Source organism: Parasteatoda tepidariorum, chromosome 6 (genome assembly GCF_982258835.1).
Source record: "Parasteatoda tepidariorum strain Cologne lab strain chromosome 6, Ptep-v5.0, whole genome shotgun sequence".
Lineage (NCBI taxonomy): Eukaryota > Metazoa > Arthropoda > Arachnida > Araneae > Theridiidae > Parasteatoda > Parasteatoda tepidariorum.
Window position 1 is genome coordinate 680,923 of NC_141760.1, and position 16,281 is coordinate 697,203.

A 16,281-nucleotide genomic window follows, 5' to 3' on the forward strand; every position below is an offset into this window, starting at 1 on the left:
AGTTGCTAACGTAAACAAATGCCACTTTCCAACAACCAATCAGGAGCCCACAATAAAGTAAACTGTTACAATTTTTAAGTATCGTCTTTTTAAAATAAATACCTCTGCAAAGCAAATTGTCGATAGTACGTCAAAGATGGCAATAAAGTATGGATCCTTGGTGGATTTTCGTGTTGCTTTTATTTATCATAATTATTACTTGAATGAAAATTCAAGATTTTTGAATAAATTTTTTAATAATTTAAGATTGAATTATTTAAAATGACGTTTTATTAGATGTCGCAGAAAACTTTTAACATTATTTTAAGAGCTGTAAGCACATGAACTATATTTCTTCTGTTAAATTTGTGAACTTTTTTATGAATTTGTTTGACATAACTATATTTCTAAACCGAATTTTACCGTTTTACTGAATTTGATGGGTGAATCAGTTTGATAATTTATCATAATGATAAATTTTTTTTGTCTCAAGTAAGACTACTTACTAAAAATATTTTTTTGTACTCTTCTAAATTTTTTCTAGGTTTTATGCAAAATTTAAAGTTAGCGATACCTGTTATTTTCGGTTTTCTAAAAATTAATCTTAGAAACTTCATTATTAGAATTTGCACATGCACTATTGCAAGTACTACTTTTATTCGTAAGTTTACCAACATGTACTTTTGCGTGTATTTTACATTTTTTACTTTTTAGTTGTATTTTTAATTACAAAATATTTATTTCCATTAAGCACGATTACTCATTACTTTTGAAAAGTAACTTTCACAAGTACACATTCAATAAAATTTAATCGTCGCTTTTTAAAAGGGGCTTTCACCTGCACAGATTCAATAAAATTTAATCGCTACTTTGTAATAATGACTTTCACCTGCACAGATTCAAAAAGCATTTCATAGTTACCTTTTAAAAGTGACATTCACCTGCTCAAATTCAAGAAAATTTAATAGTTACTTTATAAAAAGTGACTTTCACCTGCACACATTCAAGAAAATTTATTCGTTACTTTATAAAAAGTGACTTTCACCTGCACAGATTCAAGAAAATTTAAGCTTTACTTTTTAGAAGTAACGTACATATGTGTACTTTCAGGAAACTTTTGTTTCCTGCAGTCTGCTGTTTCATAAAATATAATATTTCTTAAAATTCTCACTATTCCAAACAAAAGTTTGGTGAAATCAGTAATTTGTTTCAAAACTTTTATTGATGGTATTTAGGTAAAGCTATTGAATTCTCCGGCAAGCTATTGAATTTGATAGAGAGACTGAGATATAAGGAAAGTCCCTCATTTCGTAAATCTTAAGGATTCATGCTATCTTCAAGCGAGAGTTACTTCTCGAATAGTATTGATCTTTTCTCAGTCCTTCCACAAGAATTAAACTTTTCCTTTTTCATTCCCTACCCACTATATTTCAGTCTGAAATAGATTATTTTCTGCTCTTCAGATTTCCATTTAACTCTTTTCTAAAACTATCTTTTCCAATTCTTCCAGAGTAAATGCGTGGAGAATGTTTCAGATATAGAACGATGCAAAAATTCTCTGTCTTACTTTTTATTAACTGATTTTACCCTTTTGTTTCGTTCCAAATTGAAAAGTTTTAAATTGCTTGGAGTTTTAACGTTTGCGTGTTATGTAGAATTCAAGAACTAAAACATTTAACTCTACCAATGAATAGAATTAAAATTCAGTACTATCAGTTTCTTTATCAAGCTTTCAAAAACCATAACACTTTCGGTAAAAGATGTAAAATCGGACTTTTAGAAGCCCATTGATTTCATAAAATAAATAATTAAAACTTCAAGGAAAAGGTTACTAAACTGTTAGAGTATAAATAACGTCAAAGAACAAATAATTGCATCCTTAAAGAATGAAAAAATTAAAACTTCAGAAAGTGAAATAACTGAACAGTCTACAGAGAACTAATAATTTCAAACTGAACCTTAACGGAATAAATATTTAAAGTTTGAGAATAAACAACTAAAATGCCATAAAAGAAAAGAACAAGTAACAGAATATTTAGAGAATAAATAATTAAAAATTCAGAAAATAAAAAAAATTATTTAAAAAATAAACATTTCAAGTTTCTGAAGCAAAATATTTAGACTTCAAAAACTAAATAAACAATAATTCAAAGAATGAATATTTCATATTTCAAAAGTCATGATCATCAGTATTGCAGAGAATAAATGATAAGCAACTTTATATTCTTATGACATATATGGATATTAAAGTTAATTTCCAAGTATTACGAAATATATACGTCCCTCAAATAAGCATTCAATATAGCTAATTTTTAATATAGTTCATTAATTTAGGCACCATTGTTTGGTTAAAATATTTTAAAAACAATGAACTTTTTGTTAGAACACCAATTTATGGCTAAAATATTTTTAAAACAATGAATGCTTTGAGTTTTTAATAGTAACAAAGATAATTTTTACTTAACAAACTCAAATGTAAATCTCAACTTAAACTCGTATTTTTATTCCTAATGCTTGATTTATATATCTTTATATATAAGAAGAGAGTGCAATGATAACACATAGCCAATCACAGAAGACTTTTGGTTAGTAACGCACAAAACAGCCAATCAAAATTGAGAACGCATGTATGTGAAAAGGTAATAATTTTTAATAATGCTGTTAAAAAATACTAAATACAAACTGACCTCAAATAAAACTCAAAGGACTTCGAATCAAATAATTAAGAAAACTCTACTGTTACGTTTATGAAAATGAAGATTTATTAACTCAACAACAAAATCATAACATCGCCATTCCAAAAAAAAAGAAGAAGAAAAAATCTCACACGTTACGTAAAGCTATAAAAAGACCAAACGATTATTTATGCGAACGATTATATATGATTATTATGAACTAAACTTTATGCAAACGATTGTTTATGACGTCATTAGATAAAAGTTTCTTAACGCAATATTATCCAGTGTTCATTAATAATTTTGAGTGGCAATGTAAAAAGATAGTTGCTCTAAAGTTTTATAATAAAATGTTTGTTTTGATAGAACGCAGTTATTTATTTTAAGATTCCAATATATTTTAATAGCTTTGATAAATCGGGTAGAGTTATTGGAAGCACGAATCAACACTCTCTCAGAAAAAAATTTACATTCCAAATTATCAAAATATATTGAACAGAGTTTACTTTAAAGTACTTATATCTTTGATAAAAAATATGGATCACCGTGAATATCTTAGGCGATATCAACAGCGATAATTTAGCAGCACAAATAATCGTAGTGCTATCAATACGCGACAGCGGAAGGCGCGACGAAGAAACGTTGAAAGAGTCAAGATGTTTAAATGAAAACGAATATTATGGAAAAGAAATTGACAAAAAATGTTGTATATAAGGAGGTTTTAATTTTATCATTGTTTTTCCTTACTTTTAGTTGTTTTTTACTTACCTTCAAAAAATCGTGCAGCCAGAAATATTAGCTAACAGTTCATATATGTTTGAGATATTTCTTAAATAATGCATAAGAGTGCAAATCATTGGTACATAAAATGATGTGAAAAGAAAAATTAATGAACTATTGTAAATAATTTTTAATTTTTTGTTTTCGCCTTATTTTTATATAACATATCAGACAAAAATGTTTATTGATCATTGATAACAGAATTATTTCATTTCATATTTGTTTTTTTATTAGTATTCAGTACGAGAAAAAAATTAATTTAATTTTTTGTTTTCGCCTTATTTTTTATAACATATCAGACAAAAATGTTTATTGATCATTGATAACATAATTATTTCATTTCATATTTGTTTTTTTATTAGTATTCAGTACGAGAAAAAAATTAAATTGCTTAATTTAATTTGTCGAATTTCAGTTAAATATGTTTTTATTATATAATTTGCTTTTTGTCTGATTGAAACTAAAATATTTTGTCTGTTGACAGTATTGTAGTTAATTGGGCAATTACATGCAATGGTATTTGCTCTTCAAATATTACTCAACATCAACTTATTAATATTACAAGCTTTAATTTGTTTGTCATATTTTAAAGTTATTTTTTCAATAGGGTTTAATTTTTTTCAGTTTAAAATTTAAATTACTGGGGGGGGGGAGATGAAGCACCAGATAGGGAGCGTCCGGCGTCCTATAAGATCAACAATGATTTAAGTTAGTAGGGGTAAAAATGTACTTGAGGGTGCTCCTTGGCGAAATTGGTGACTTATGTTTGGCGCTATTCCTGTTTGCGCGGGACACCGTGGTAACAGGAATAGCTGCCAAAATATAATAATATTTCAATGAAACATTGGAAAATTTCAATAAAACATCGGCCAAAACTTTATAAAATTGCAATGAACCCGATATGAGCAAAAATAATAAACCCAAGAAACTGCATTTTGAATCGAAACAAAAATTAATGGAGTAAGCACAGAAAGAAAAGGAAAAAAACAACTCACTTCTTCTTTAAGCTTGAATATCCTCAGACTTAGGTGCACCGAATTCTCTAATAGCTGTTAGATACTGTCTAAATTTATCATTAATAGAATCTGTGTATCTCCATCGCCACATAAATTCGGCGAAATATCAATCGAAAATTGCGTCTGTGGTACCGGACTGGCGATGACATTTCCCTTTTTATGACTGCCCACATACCTTCGATCTTATTGACCAGAAGAAAAAGTAACCTTACCAACCGGTATCCAACTCAGAACTAACGAACCTCTGAAATCATATATACCGTTGAACATTTAAAAATAGCGCTAAAATCTAAACCAATCAGAATCACGATTGGGTTTCAACATCCCCCAGCTTGGTGATCAACCGCGATTACAACTAGAATCAAGGGGCACCCTCAAATATAGTCAACCCGAGTTAGGCTCTGCCACGTGTGCTTCGAATTCGGAGATCAATCTCCGGCTAATGCCCTATAGTAATGTGTAAAATAATATTGCTTTCTCGCTTTATATAAGTTTATGTTATTGTTTGTATTAAAATTGCTTTATATAAGTTTATGTTATTGTTTGTATTAAAATTGCTTTATATAAGTTTATGTTATTGTTTGTATTAAAATTGCTTTATATAAGTTTATAATGCCGATAACAAGGACCTGTGACATATTACAATCCTATCATATTCTATCTATGTGATGTTGGTGCAGAAAAATTGCAAGCTAATCTCCAGGAAAACGATTTTAATTTGAAAACAAAAATGTAATTGCGTAGCAGTTATCGGGGGTTGGCGAGCGGTAGCGAGAAGGGGGTGGAGACCTCTAGTATATATATATATGCCGAAAGAGCCATTACATTATGACCACCCTGCTTATAACATGTAGGACCACCTTTAGCCCTCAAAACTGCTAGCATCCGCCGTGACATTGATTCCACAAAGTGCTGATAGGCAGTCTGAGGTATCTGGTACCAAGCGCTCACCAACTAGTCCTGCAATTCCCTCACATTGCGAGGGGGTGGCGTGGCAGCACGAATTTGATTTTCCAAGTAGGACCACAAATGCTCTATTGGATTAAGGTCAGGTGAATTTGGCGGCCAAGACATGACTTGAAAGTCGCTGGAATGTTCCTCGATGATTTGATCCTTATGGCATGGTGCATTATCCTGCTGGTAAACACCATCCCCCTAAGGAAAAACTGTTGCCATGAATGGGAGAACCTGGTCTGCAACTATGTTTAAGTAGCTTACAGACGTCAGGGATTGTTCTATGAGGATTATGGGTCCTAATGTGCCCCATGAAAACATTGTTCCTGGGCGAGAAACCATGAAAACCTGAGTATATATATATATATATATATATATATATATATATATATATATATCAATGAGTATTGATGGATTGCATTACATGGAGAGGAAAACCATGAAAGCCTAGTCTGATGGCAAGTGGACTACAACCTATGATCCGTCTACCACAGAGGATATTTCGAGTCAGCACTGTGATCGATGCGAGCAAGTTGCAGAATTTGTATTGCCCAGTCATCGCTGGGATTCGAACCCAAGTCACTTTATTGGTAGGCGAGTTCTCTATCCCCTTAGCCACCAAGACTCTACTAGAGAAACATAGATGAATGAAATGAAAAATAAATAGATATGCAAAATTCAGAGATATCTAATGATAAATTAACAGTATTTTTAAGATGATATGTCTGTCAGTATCAATTTATGTTTTCGACGATACCAGGAAGCTTCCCTGCGTAGAAACGTTTCAGGTAGAGAAACGGATTAACAGATAAAGACGGGGGAAATTCAAGCGTTATAATATAAAACAACGCTATAATGGCCTTACATAAAAAGTTTTGAATCCCATATAATTGAAAAGCAGTGATAGTATTGGATTAAATACTCTGAAATCAATATATCTTAGACATTGAGGATTTTTATAATTGAAAAATAGAACATGATTACAACATTTTTCATGAGACGTTACTTTACTATTTAATGCGTGAAATGATTTTAATTGTTATTTGCAACGTGCATCTTTAAAAATTTTATAACTCATAATATATCCACTGAATATAATTATTTTTTCAAATTTTAACATTCCCAACCTTATGATTGGAATATAGCACTTCTTCAAAAGAATATTAAATGACCCTAAAAATATTTTCCTAAGCAATAAAATAAATTTTCCGTATGTTTTTCATTCAATCAATTTAACAGTTCTTTTCAGTATTTAACAGTAAAATGAAAATCAAAGCTAAAACAATTTTCAAGTAAATCAAATTAAATAATGGTTTGAGTTGCGGTTAAAATTATTTTATTAATACTTTGCAATTTTCTATTTCAAATTTGCGTTAATAAATTCAAATATGTATAATTTGTAAATAATATTTTAAGATAATTTTATCTGCTTGTATGCCTTTACAAAGCGATTGTTTGAGTTAAAATGTAATTGGATTTACTTACTCTTGTCGGAAATGAAAAAATCATAATAAAATAATCAAAATATAAAGTAAAATATACATCATATAAAGTAATAGAATAATTATATCGCATATATATATCCTATTATTTGAGATTGGATGTAAAGAAATACGCAATAAAAATGCCCAACAATATGCAAAAAATGCTGAAAACTAAAATTTATCATTATTGTATGCTCTATTTAAAAACAGCAAAAAAATGTGTTAAGGTAAACTAAAGGATTTTTCTAATGTTATACCACGTTTATAAGTTCCTTTCTCGTCTCTCATGAGATTATCGAAAGTACCAAACTCATCTTGTATACGGTCCCCTGTTCACGCAGTTGCGAATTTATCCTCTGAGGTCGAAGATGAAATTTGCATCCACTTTCTCAAATCCCAAAAACCGATTTGAGGGGAGAGTTTTAATTTCCACTTTTGAACTTCGGGTATTGGAAATTGGAGAACATCTGAAATAGACTTTCAAATATGAAGTTTCTTCATGAAAACCTTTTTTTTTCTTCTCACCACGAAAAAAATAAAAATAAATAAAAAATAATCAAAAAAATAAATCAAAAAAATATATATTCTTGTTGCCTTTTTAAAGAGTTTCTATCTATTTTGTTTTGAACTGAATTAACAATGATTTCATATTCTCTCTAACTTTGTGTGCATTTTGTTTTAAATTATACTAACAAATTTATTTGTACATATATAAGGGTTTTTTTTCGCATAAATCCGTGCACTAAATAATAAAAACAAGCAATATTGCATGTCTACAGTTTTTTTTAAATTTATTCAAAATATTTTTACATCATCCACTGTTAGCTTTAAAACTAGGCATGTCTACGCTATTTGGGTTTATTACAGTGAAGAAAAAGTACCCTGCAAAATTTGAAATGCAAGGACACATTCAAGACTAGAAAGAACTCACTAAATGTTGTGTCTCTCATCATTAGTATATTTTTTGCAAAGTTTTATACAATTCAGTAATGGAATGCTTATAAGTCTCATGTTGGACATGTGAAGATAGTCTCATACCTTATTATAGCACAGTGATGAAGAGAAGATAGAGAAGGTTCATTCCTTACTCAAAGCTGAAGCTACGATTCCCCACATGACGTCACGTTGCACATAGATTTCAAAAATAACATCAAGAGGATATGAAAACTTTGCTGTTTCTGTAAGTAAATGAGTTGAATGTTCGACACTTTTCTGATAATAGCTGTCAAACTTTATCCAGCTAACAAATTATTTCTGTTCAAAAATATAATAATATATTTACTTGGTATTCCCTTATTGTATTACAAAATAACATTTTAAAATTAGAAAAATATATCAATGGCTGTTGTCATCGTTTCATTATCATTTTCAAATTTTAGTTTTTAACTTTTACTGTTAAATGAAGGAAAGCATATAAGAACCTTATTACAGTAACATATTGTTCGATAGCAATATATAACTATAAAAGTGTCCTTATAGTTTATTAATTGGGATACCTCATTTTAATTTTTTTCCCATTTATAATTATAATAGCAATTGTTTTTTTTTTAATATTATCACTAGGAAACAAGAATCTTAAGTTCTAATTACTAAAGAATTAACCTTCAGGCATGAATGAAAATATTATGCTTGCTCATAAATATTCAAAATTAAGGCTTTATAATTAAAACATATAAATATTTTGAACAATGACATTAAAAAATAGATTATGAAATTGGAAGAATTTTTAAGCATTAATAACTTTTATTTTTGAAGTTCGGGATTTTATTTTCTTTGGCCTTTTTTTCTTCTTTTCTGTTTAAAGTTACGAGATGGTATTGAATTCAATGGCGAAATTCTAATAAAGGTTCTTAAATGTCTAAACAAAAAACATAAAGCATAATGCTTTTTAATTCCCAGCAGAATAAATTCGTCTAGAATATTTTATAATTCATTTGATGTCACCTTTATATTCTTTGAAGTAAGACATGGAAAATTACGTTTTCTCATTTTGTGTTTTATAATAATTCTTGCCAGTTGCTATCTGATAAGTGACTATTACTGTTAGATTTTCTCAATCGGATGAGAGGAAAATACCTCAAAATAAATTTAAAAAAATATGGAAAACAATGAATGCATTGAAATAAATTTCAAAAAAAATGCTAGTTATATGCGAAACAATTTATTTTTAAAGGGAGAAGTTTGTTTTGCGCCGTGACGTCACAGACTGAGATCAAAAGCGGCACGAGTCACTTCATAGGAGTGATCTAATCCTTATATTCACTCTTTAGCCCTGATCATAGCAAAAACGCTCATACCTCATCATAGCAAGAAGACTTTATTATAGCATCCTTACTTCTCAAAGCAAGAAGATTGTCTCATACCTCATACTTTATCAGAGCAAGAACCTTTACTAAAATAGTACGGCTAATCCTCTGATGAGCAAAAACTTTCTATTGCTCATGGATAAGAATTTATCCAATAAGACCCCAAATCACCATCAAGTAACACTCTTTTTTAATAGTATTGAGGAGCTCCCTATACATTCCACGCTACCAGAATCCACCATGTGCTTTCTTTTCCCATGGGCCATCTCGGAAATATTTTGATTATAAAGAAGATTCATTCTCATATTTTGCATGACAGCCCAGCGTGGGACAAGGCCTTCTGTTGAGGATTCCGCTAGAACAGCTTATTTTTTTACCTGCCAGTTATTCACCTAAATCTCTTTGAAATCTTATTCCACAGTATTGAGCCATCGTTGTTTTGTCCTTCCTCTTTCTGGTTATTAAATTTTGGAGTTAAAACGTTTACGTCATAGCCCATTTTCTTTTCCACTGACAAGGATGCATTCGAGAACCGTTCTTTCAAAAACTGCTGTTTTTTGTTTTTTATTCTTAATTAGAGGCCAACTTTCTAAATCATGCATTAAGATTAGCCCTAATGAGAGTTTTATAGATTTAGGAAATTTGTTTTTCATGAAAGAAAATAAGATCTCAATAAAGTGCGAAGTAATAAAGATCTGATAAATCATCATGCTGCCAAAGGTGAACGAATCAAACAGAATCTTTCCACAACAGAAACAAATATCGTGCGCTTTATTACTGCTACAAACAAAAACAAAAAAATAACACATCTTTGTATTATTGCAGTTGTACCAGTGGCAGCAAAAATATTAATCAAGGCAGCGCCCTTCACGAAATAAGTCAACTTGATGAGTCAATATAGAAGAAAACTATCTGACGGAACAGGGTTATTCCTCTATCCGGATGTCTAAATATTTTCTTTTGTGCCTCGGACCTCATTCCTTGTCTATTGTCCAATAATCAGCGATGTCAGTCCTACTTATCTCCCTCCTTCCTTAAGGCTAAGGGGAAATTGATGGTCATTTCCCCCCCCCCATCTACGATACCCTTGTAGGGAAACCTTCATATCGGGTCCAAAAATATAGGATGAAATTGTGAGTGCTGTAATGCTATTGCCGCCGATTCAGATGGATGACTGGGAAAAAAGAAATGGACACAAATTAATGGAAAGTGTTATTTGTTTGTGGAGTTGTAATAACTTTTTCCGATTGTTTATCTGAAAGTAATAAGGTTTACGCAAGTACTGTATGCTTGCGAAGACGATAAAAACAAATGTTTAGTTTGTATATACTTCGTAGCTAGCATAAATTTGCAAATTAGAAGAGACAATAACTACAGAGTGTCCTGCAGACAGTTTTTAAGGATTCGTTGAAAATCAGGAAAACAGTTAAAGATAAAAATAAAAATAGAGGAAGCAAACAATTCTTGTAACTGAGCATACGTTTTGCACTCAGAATTCTCAATTTCAATCCAAATATTTTCCAAATGGCTCTGTCAGTTTACATCAACTTAATCCTGCAATTACAAATTTTAACTTCCCTTATGAAAATTTAAGGTATATTTAAGGTTGATTTGAGGTATTTTTGAGGTATTAAGGTTGTTTTGAGGTATATTTGAGGTATATTTAAGGTTGCAGAGAAAACAGAAATAAAAATTATACCTCGTAAAGGTTGTAATTAAGGTGTACGAGGTTGATTTATATATACTTCAGCTTGTTTTGAGGTTGTTTAAAATTCACTTCAAATCATCCAGACTGATAAGGTGATTTTTAAGGTATACCAGGTTTATTTTCTTACATTTGTAACAAAAGAGGTATTTTTGAGGTGTAAAATTTTTTACCTTATTTCAACTAAAAAGAGTGAGATATTTATTGAGGTATATGAAGTCATTTTATTTATACCTAAGCTTATTTTGAGGTTGTTTTAAATTCACTTCAAATCAACCAGACTGATAAGGTGATTTTTAAGGTATATCAAGTTGATTTTCTGATACTTGTAATAAAAGAGGTATTTTTGAGGTATAAAAAAATTGACCTTATTTCAACTAACGAGAGTGAGATATTTATTGAGGTATATGAAGTCCTTTTATTTATACCTAAGCTTATTTTGAGGTTGTTTAAAATTCACTTCATATCAACCAGAATCATGAGGCAGTTTTTAAGGTTCACCAGGTTGTTTTTTTTACACTTGTAACAAAAGAGGTATTTACGAGGTATAAAAAATATAATTTTTTTCAACTAAAGAGAGTGAGGTCTTTATTGAGATGTATGAAGTCATTTTATTTATACCTAAGGTTGTTTTAAGGTTGTTTAAAGTACACTTCATATCAACTAGCTCACTTCCCAGAGTTCCGTGCTAGCCGGCAAATGGCGTGTGTGTTTACAATCGAAAGTTTCTTTAAAATTCGGTAAGTGTGCTTGACATTTATTAATTTAGCTTTGTCACTTTTAATCAAATATGCCTCAACTTTCAAACTTAAATTTCATTATTTTTGTTTTAAAGACGCGTCCTGATCTTACATTATTTAAGTCGGAGGATATTCTTTGAGGCTATTGTTGTAGGCTTAGCAATAAGACAGATCAATCTAAATATTTCTCGTCGCTGTTTAGGGTAACGTTACTGGTGAATCGTTACAGCAGGTTACGCACAGTATATTTTATTGTTTGTAATTTATTCAAATATAACTATTCTTTTTGTTTTGCTTAAATGTATATGTTTTAACGTAGCAGTATGCAAGCTGATTGAGTAAAAGGTTCATAATTTCTCTTATAAATAAATCACTGAAAATTGAAAGTTAACAGTTTCTATATATTGCAGGTAATAAAACAAATAAACAATACTATTGTAAGGAACGAAATGCATATTTGTTGCCTTCAGCTAAAATCTAACATACATATTTAACTAATAAAATAAACATATACAATAAAAATTGCAATCAGGGTAAATACATCACACAAAAATTTTAATATTTCTTCAAAAGTTGCATTTTCATAAAAATATATATTTACAAACATGAAGAAAAAAAACAATCCTGTTTTTCGAAGTAAATATTAATTTTTTTAAATTAATGTTTACTATTAACAGGTGATTCTAAGGTAGGAAACAAGTTTACCATATCAAATCAACAAATTTCATTAAAAAATATATGAGAATTCCTAATAAAATCTGAAATTTTTTTTTAATAAAAATATATGTAATATGAGATAAGATTCAAGCTAATTTTAGTGAACTAATTTTTTTAACCCCCCTCACAAATTAATAAAGCAAACTTCATAAATTTTCATAATCTGAAAAATATTTTGTTTTTAAACTCCAGAAATGATGAGAAATTGGAAATTCTAACATTATCGCAGAGAAAGAAAAGAATTTTTTTTATTTTTAAATGTGCAGAGTAAATAAAAATATAACGCTAATAAATAAAGAATTTTGAAAATTAAATTCTAATAACATTAAATTATGTAAGGATCACAGAAAACTATAATATCAATGAAAAAAAATCAGAACCGAATAATTTCGGTAATAATAAGTGATTGATATTAGCAGCGATTACATTATATATAAGCGGGGATTACTGAACTTACATATACATTGCCTCTAGAGAGAAAAAAGTTATTCTAATTCTAGATTGTTCACCACATTAGCAAAATAAATGTTTCCAGTGTCATCGCACTGGATGGAAATACAAACAGAAGATATATTTGTCACAGGAATTAAGTTAAAGTTGCCAGAATTAGTTACTTGTGTAATATGGCTTAGTTCAACATTAAAATTAAGATTAAGAGAACGCATCTTTTCACCAGAAATCATTTCTTCAATAACACCATAATAATTCCAGCAACAGCATATTGAATTCTGACAAGTACAAGTTACTAAAATTTTTACGAAGAAATTAATGCAGCCTAGTTTAAGTTTACTTGCCCTTTTATACATAAGCTTGGTTTAGTTGAGTATCTTAAAAGTATTTGTATGTGTATCACCTATTAAATAATATCTGAAGTTAGTTAGCAAAAAGGCAACTGTAGGTAAAGGAAAACTGGCATCCACTTAAAAAATTCTCGTGCAAAATTCAAACTTTTTGTCCGTTTAGTCCACTAAGGCAACGCCCCGCTCTTCCGTGCCACAGGTCCTGGGTTCGATCCTTGGGCCGGGCAAGGTTGACTCAGCCTTTCATCCCTTCAGTGGGTCGATAAATGAGTACCAAGCATGCTTGGGAACTAAACACTGGGGGTTCCGCGTTCGGCTGACCACCTAACCGGAACATCTGCTCCTGCATCCCAGAGCCCAAGGTCAAGAAAACTGAATTGGGCACAGTAGACCTTGGCCCTCTATGGGCTGTCGCGCCACTGTGTTTAGTTTTATTTTAGTTTTTAGTCCGCTAAGGCAAAATCTTGAATATTATTCTAGATCAACATGATGCAGTTTAATATTTTGGAATGATTTTCAATTTATTTTTAATAAGACTCGTGAAGACTCGTAAAGAGACTAAAAGAACATGAAAACTTTTTGTATAAATAGTGTGCTCTAATAAAATAGTTTTTATCTTTAATCCACAAAGAATATTGTATAAAACAAATTTACTGAGACAGCTATTCCAAAAAAATAATTTTATTATTTCAATTAAATATTAAAATCATTTTGGTGAACCTATACTTAATCTGCTTATATTGTAGTTAAAAAAGTTTAAAAGTATTATTGACTCTGGATTTTTGTTGTCAACATTAGTAACTTATCAAAGTTATATAAATATATATTTCAATTTCCTTCAATTTCTTAAAAAAAAATCTCATCTGAAAATTTCCAAATGAAACTTGCTATGCAACTTTTATATAACTTGATTTTACTCAACTTGAACATGCAACTTTTACAGAGCTGCTCCGTAAATGGCATCCAGAATTTCAAGGTTTGAATAAGGCTGTCAATAATACGTGCTCTGCAGCTAGGAGGAAGTGGAGACTAGTAACTGGAGAGCCTTCCCCTGGGAGTAACTCTAAATATACACCAAAAAGAAAAAAGACAAGTAAATTATTCTCCTTTGATTCAATGAAATCTTTTCACCTAAAAAATTACTGATAAAGTTTGCATGATCTTTGATTTTTGAAAACATTATTTTATAGCATTATCTTAAATTATTCCCTCAGGCAAGTAAACATATAAACTTAATGTTGCTTTTATTTCGATGGGGCATGAAAAACACAAAACATTGATGTTCTACATTCTTTTATTAAAAGATGATTGATTCTTGATCACATTAAATAAAAGGTTGAAAATGACCTTTTGTTTTTAAAAACCTTACGTGATAGACAATTATTTTCGGAATCAGCAGCATTGAGAATTGGTTTTAGTACAATTTCTTTTGCGAAATTGGACTAAAAATTTAAACAAGCAGGCCAGTGTAATTGAATTTATTCAAAATTTGCTGAGAAAAAAATTTAAATATCAGCATAACAATCCATAATTAAAAATGGTCGGTTGAATTATTGGAAAATTAAGAATTTCAATAAGCGTGTTATTTCTACAGCAGTTTTTGTATGCATCTTATAGAAAAATTAGCTTTTTTAAGTGATATGTTTAAACAGTCAAAATAAAGAATTGAAATATACTGGGAGGAGAGTTTTGCAGGTCATTATTATTATTCATCTGCTGTTACTAAAGAAACCATTTATTTATTCAAAATTGAATAGAAATAATAATAAAAGGTGATTTATGCAACGAAATAAGCTTTAAAATATTATTCTAATCTTTTAAAATTTGTCATTATCAATGTAAATATGACTCTCGCTAATTCAAATTTTTTATTTATAGGTTCCAATGCTCCAAATAACGTAAGCACAGCAAACTTGCAGAAGAAGCAGAGTAATTGTCAAGAATTTTGATTTCTTGAACGAAAAATTAATTTTTTTTTGTTAATAAAAGTTTTTATTTGTAAGCTGGCTAAATTATTTAAATTTGCTGTTATTTCGCTTTTACAAAAAATTAGCGCCTTTAACATCTGTTCTATATAAATGAGTTCCCACATTTTTCTGAAACAAATGTATCCTCTTTTCACGATAGTTTAATTGAAATTATTAAAATTACAGAAACATTTGAAATGTTCTTTTAAGGTTTATGAGTCAGCATACTTAACATTATTCAACTCTACATGTTAATTCAAGATTAATAAATTTTATGAACTATTTAATTGCAAATTAGCACAAGGTTCACAAACTATAAATTAAAGGCGTTAAGTGAAAATTCCTATTTTGAATTGTGTGAGGAAGAATACATTCCAATGGGTTGTATTTCAAAATTAAAGGAAGATATATTCTTTGCATTGCATTTTACTTTTCTTCACACAATACATGGAAATCAGTCGAAAATTCTTTCGAAAGAAAGATTCATCCGTATTCCGCCTATGTGTTTAGAAAATAGTTTCTTAGCATCAGGATTAGCAGTGAAAATTAAGACAGACCGTAAAAAGTTAATAAGTAATTACCACCTAATGTGTAACATTAAAAACTCCATCAGAGTGATAAATACCTCTACAAGTGAAAAGATATATATTTTAGGTTAAAAATTAGCAGTCTAAGGAGAAACATTTTAATTATATTTAATTACCAGCATTAGCATAAAAAAATATAACCTGAAGGGAAAAATGGCATATTTTAGTTTGATTAAAAAAGTTTCCTTTACAAGCATAAAAACTTATATTTGAGGTGAAAAATAATACACCTTACGTTAGTAAAAAATCACCTTTCCAACTATCAAAAATTACACCTGAGGTAGATTTGAAATAACCTGAAGAGTAAAATGACATGCCTCAGGTTGAAAAATATATACCTCTACAAGCATAAAATTAGATACCTGAGGTTGAAAAATAATTACCTGAGGTCGAACAACATACACCTGAGGTTGATTTATAATAACCTGAAGTGTAAAATGACACACCTTAGGTTGTTGAATAAATACTTCCACAAGTGTAAGAAAATATATTTCAAGCTGATAAGTAATAACCTAAGGTCGAACAAAATACACCTGAGATTGATTTGAAATAACCTGAAGTGTAAAATGAC

General features: G+C 29.7%; 1 long non-coding RNA gene across 1 annotated transcript; it reads left to right on the forward strand.

The window, feature by feature from the left end:
- The first annotated feature begins 10,788 nt into the window (after nt 1-10,788).
- On the forward strand, nt 10,789-15,158 carry LOC147807433 (uncharacterized). Its single transcript, XR_015434482.1, has 3 exons — nt 10,789-11,639; nt 14,100-14,249; nt 15,035-15,158. It is a non-coding gene; the product is annotated as an uncharacterized LOC147807433 (long non-coding RNA).
- The last annotated feature ends 1,123 nt before the right edge of the window (nt 15,159-16,281 follow it).